Source organism: Phaethon lepturus, unplaced genomic scaffold, assembly GCF_000687285.1.
Source record: "Phaethon lepturus isolate BGI_N335 unplaced genomic scaffold, ASM68728v1 scaffold547, whole genome shotgun sequence".
NCBI classification, from domain to species: domain Eukaryota; kingdom Metazoa; phylum Chordata; class Aves; order Phaethontiformes; family Phaethontidae; genus Phaethon; species Phaethon lepturus.
Genome location: NW_010550904.1, coordinates 22,525 through 27,764, shown reverse-complemented (window position 1 = coordinate 27,764; position 5,240 = coordinate 22,525). Strand labels below are relative to the sequence as shown.

Below are 5,240 nucleotides of genomic sequence, written 5' to 3'. Positions count from 1 at the left end.
CTCTTTCCTCCAAAAGCCCTGTCCACAGGAACTGAGGAGCCCTCAGACCACAAATGCCACAGTGTTTGATTTTATTTCCCTTCAGCAGAGATGTGCCCTGAAGGCAGAAGTGGTCTGCAGTCCTCTAGGAGAACAATGCTCACCTCAGCCTTTTACCAGCAGTAAAAGAACTTTAGAACATTGACAAGGCAAACCTTGCTGGCTCACCCAGGTGACTGTCCACGCTCCTCCATTTGCTCATGCACAAGATTGCCACCAATGTCACAAAATACAGCCTCTGTAGGGACTGACGGAACCTCTCCAGTGGTGTGAAATGCCACCTTTTGTTTTCACTCAAGGGTCAAAATGATGATGTTCTCCATGGCCTGCCCAGCCTGCAAGAAATTAGGGAAATGAAGCTGGCAGGCTGATGCTCTGTTACAAATCACAGCCTATCCAATGCTTCATTTTAATTTACTTGTTGCTTTTGAAATTAACAAGCAGGCTGCAAATCTAACACAACGTGTTTGTTGTTGGCTTGCTGCTGGATGCATACCCACAAACTCAGACAATGCAGCCCACAGATTTAAAAAAAAAAAAAGAGAGAGGGATGCCAAAGATGGGAACAAAGTTGCAAATGATGGCCCTGCTTTGGAGAAACTACTTGGAGATAATAAATGTCTTCTATTAGGGGAAAAAAGAAAAAAGTCTAAGAACAGAATGGCGGCTTCATCCTCTGCAAGCTCTTCAAGATCTGAAGGAAGAGGCAGCCTGTCCCAAGAGACTAAGCACAAAAATATTGCTCCAGAGGAAAATACTGCTCCAGAGGGAAAAAAGAAAAGGGGTAAGGAATGGCATCATGTAGGAGGCTCAAAACACAGGCACACATTCAAGAAAAAACCTGGGAAGAACAGCAGAAAGCTGCAGGCAGGTTTGAGGCACAGGTAATTCTGGAAGAGAGGGATTGCCTCTCCATAGCAGCCATAAACATGTCCAGCAAGGTGCAAGCCATGGCTTCGCAGAAGGTCTTCAACAGGCATGGATGGGTCATTGCACCGGGTCCAGTCCTTGCACAGTTTCCAGTTGAAGCACCTCTGGCAACACAACCCCTCTGCCAGAGACTACCTGACCACAAAGGGCTTGTGAAGTCCCTGCTCGTCTTCCCTCTCCAGAAAACTGGAAGGACAAAGGAAAACAACACAGTACCATCCTCAGCAAAGCTGCTGCCCGATTTCTGTTCCCTTGTTCTTGCTTCAGCTGTCTGATAGTTGAGTAAAAGACAAAGCTGCACAATCACTGGCTGTTAGCAGTAAGCAGGTCCAGCTATGCTGTTCTTGCTTCCCCTCTCAAATAATAAATATCTTAATAAAGTTCTTTGTTGCCAGCTTACTCTAAGAAAAACAACTGGTAGGCAGCTATGCCTAAATCACCCAAACCAGCAAACAACCTATACAACTCTGTAATACAATAAACCCAAAGAACAAACCAGCTACCCGAGAGCTTTCCCTCTGGATGAAGGAATTGCCCCCCCAGCAAATACAGGCCATCAAAATTACTATATTCCAAAGAAAGATTAGCAGGCCCATTATCTCAGGAGCTTGTAAACCAGGACTGCTCATGCCTGTGTCTCCAGCATGATGAATGTGGCATGGGGAGCGGCATATCAGCAAGCTCTGGCAGGTGCTGGGACATGCTTGCAAATTGCAGTAGGATCTTCATCTCCCACCATCACCACTCTACCCTTCTCCCCAAAAGCAAAGATCCCACCCCACCACAGGCTCTGCAGAAGAGCCAATCTTGCAAGCTAACTTCCACAGAAAGCATGCTGCTCTGCAGGTTACTTGCTGCCAGTCCACAGAAAGGTCTGAAGCAAAAAGGCGAGCGCAAATGATACACCCCACCCCACTGCTGAACACAGACCCTTAAAAAAATCACAAGAATATGGGAGAGACCACCCGGGCTAGCACCCAAGTCACTAGCTGAAAACATCAGTTATCTGCATCTGGCAGGGCCAGCGGTTTGAAGAAATCAAAGACAGATTTTAAATTATGCCCTTGAATTATGATCTAACACTTAAGTGCTGTTTGAGACACTGAATGAGCAAGAGTTGCCTGCATAGGGAAAGGTCTGAAGCAAAAAGGCGAGCGCAAATGATACACCCCACCCCACTGCTGAACACAGACCCTTAAAAAAATCACAAGAATATGGGAGAGACCACCCGGGCTAGCACCCAAGTCACTAGCTGAAAACATCAGTTATCTGCATCTGGCAGGGCCAGCGGTTTGAAGAAATCAAAGACAGATTTTAAATTATGCCCTTGAATTATGATCTAACACTTAAGTGCTGTTTGAGACACTGAATGAGCAAGAGTTGCCTGCAGAGGGAAAGAAGACACTGCAGTTTTGTCTGAAAGCCTGGTAAAGATGGATGCATGAAGGCATGAACACACCATGAAACAGGCTGGGACAACAGGGGACGAGTAAATAAAAACTGAGCTCTTATCTTGCAGCCAGGACTTAGGACCTAGTGTTGACTCTGCCAACGCATGTGGGAAAGCGGTGTGGGGGAGGAAAAGCTCTCACTGCCGAGATGCAGAAGACTGCTAACTGCCAGGGCTCCTCTGCTTTCATCTCCTCTCCAGCCTCCCAGGGCCAAGCGGGTGGTTCAGTAGCAGATGCTTCCCTGCCTGGGCTGGCAGGTCTCCACCTCACCCTGGAAAAGTCTTCTCCCAGGCCTCCCAGCCTTTTTCAGAAAAACAAAGAATATACTCTGTGCAACAGACAGGCCAAGGCAGAGCTCAAGAGAAGAGGCACCTTTTAACCCTCCTTTGCATTAAAATCCCATCTATAAACATAAATAGGATGGGTGAAAGGCAGCATGATGTACCTTCAGCATATGAAGAGATGGACAGGTACCCAGGAAAATTTAAAACAAGACCCACATTATAGACAATAATAACTGCTAGAATGTGTGGTAGGCAACCACAAACCCAGGCTCTGAGCAATCTCTTGAGTTGCTCGACTGGGTACCAAATTGTATTGATTTTCCCACAAGATATAAGGTGCAATGAAGTAGAAACTTAGACCACATGAGTACATAGCGCCAGTGTAAGTGGATCTCTGTAATTACAGCTATTAAGAGGGACAGAGAACATCAAGCTTTGGGGCAAATGCTGCCCAGTAATCGGGTGGTATTACAAGAGATGCTGTCTCCAGGCTGGTTTCCTAAAGGTACCTGATGTCTTCTGCCTGTTTCCCTTGGTGACGAAAGGAGCAGCCGCAGGCAAGCTGCCAGGGAAAGGTATGGCCTCTCCCAGGACTCGCTGGTCCTGCCATCACGCTACAACAGGTCGCAGCTGCCTGGCACTCTGCTGCAACAGCATAAGAAGGGACAAATTCAGATCTCACCACCAAGCTCCCAGCGCTAGAGCTGGGGGTGGTGGCCATGCATGAACAGAAACACCATCCTCCTCATTTCAGACAGGCAAGGGGATGCAAACAAGACTGGCTCAAAGCTGGGAACTAAATTCAGGCAACGTGACTTCCCATCCAGGGTCTTCACGTGAGACAAAAAGCTCCCAGTAGAGGTTTTGGATGGGAAAGCTGTTGGTCTCCTGCTGGGTCTTTGTGTTGGGCTGTCAGAGCTGGCAGCTCCTCCCCAGCCCAGTTTCCCTCGGCAGAAATGGTTGAGGAGCCAGGGTGCATCAAGCGGGAAAGCCCAGAGTGATGTAAGAGGCACTCTGCTCTCCAATTATCCTAATGAAATCACAACTGGGTCACGGGCGCAGGCGGCCAGCAGAGAGGCAGATGCTCTGATGCACAGATAAGCAACAGGAGATGCAGGTAGGGCTGGGAGCAGAGGGGCAGGCCGAGCACCGCTGCCATTTTCCCTACTCGAAGCCCAGCTACAAGAAAGGGGAAGCCACTGGTATAAGGTGGCCTTGTACATCCCTTAAGAAAAGGGCCAGTCCCAACCTGAGCACCACTGATGTGTATCAGGCCAAAAAAAGTTCCCCATAGTCAAGAAATGCATTCCCCCATGAGATTTCCGTTCTCATCTCCCTCCCCATCCTTCCCTGCTCCTCCCAAACAACCGTTGACAGGGAAAAATTGGGAAGCTGGTTTCAGGAAACACATCCAAGCCATTTTCACTGAGAAGAATTTGCAATGGAAACAGGTCTGGCTGTTCAGCTTCCTGCTTGCTTTAAATCCTCACACATACGTATTTTTACAGCAAATAAATGCATAAGGAAACAGGGTATTTGCAGCTGGAAAGTTTCAAGAATTGTTTTGATAATGTATTTAGTTTTTAAAATTTTTTTCTTTTAACATTTAATGGATACGAGACTTTTTAAAAGGCCAGGTTTTGGAGCAAAATAATATTACAAGAAGATTGGTGAGCTCTAGTCTCCAGGAAAAAAACAGTGCACGCAGCACATGTCCTAGTCGCATCACAGCTCCTGCAGCAGAAAGGTCCAGACAGTAAACCAGGAGCATTGGGATCGGGTGGACAGAAGTGGAAGCTGTTGGCCAGCAGCAGACAAGCAGACAAATGAGTATCTTGGGACAGCAGAAGCCCCATCTGCTCCTGCCCATGTGGCACTCACCCTCTGGATGGCTAACCAGCCCTGCAGAGAAATAGGGTCCTCTCGTCTGGGGATGGCTCAAGTCCCCCTAGAAGAAGAAGAAACACAGAGGAGGAGTGACAGGAATCCCTCTCTTCAGGGACAGACAGCTCTGGCTGGGTTGGACTCAGGCATATCTTGGGGATAGCCTTTAGTTATGTCCTGGTTTCAGCCAGGGCAGAGTTAATCTTCTTCACAGAAGCTAGCGTGAGACTATGTTTCGGATTTGGAATGAGAAAATATTGATAAGGTGCTGATGGTTTGAGTTATTGCTAAGTAGTCAAGGACAGTCCAGCTTCTCATTCTGGCCTGCTAGCAAGAAGGCTGAGGGTGCACGGCGAGCTGGAAGGGGACACAGCCGGGACAGCTGACCTGGGCTGGCCAAAGAGATACTCCCTACCATACAATGTCATGCCCAGTACATAAACTGGAGTTGGCCGGGGGGTGGAAACTGCTGCTCGGGGACGGGCTGTCGATCACCGGGTGGTGAGCAATTGCTGTATTGGGCATCACTTGTTCTTGTACATTCCTTTGTCGGCATTATTATTGTTGTTATTGTTGTTGTTTCTTTCCCTCTTGCCATCCTATTAAACTGTTTTTGTCTCAACCCACAAGTTTTTTTCCCAATTCTCTCCCC

The 5,240-nt window shown here is 47.8% G+C and overlaps 1 protein-coding gene across 1 annotated transcript in view; it reads right to left on the bottom strand.

Moving 5' to 3' along the window:
* Positions 1–4,652, bottom strand: part of HRAS (Harvey rat sarcoma viral oncogene homolog) — a 22,039-nt gene extending 17,387 nt beyond the window's left edge. Inside the window, exon 1 of the mRNA XM_010290671.1 lies at positions 4,586–4,652. The gene's annotated coding sequence lies outside the window, so the exon portion shown is untranslated. The remainder of the gene's footprint in view (positions 1–4,585) is intronic.
* Between the last annotated feature and the right edge of the window lie 588 nt (positions 4,653–5,240).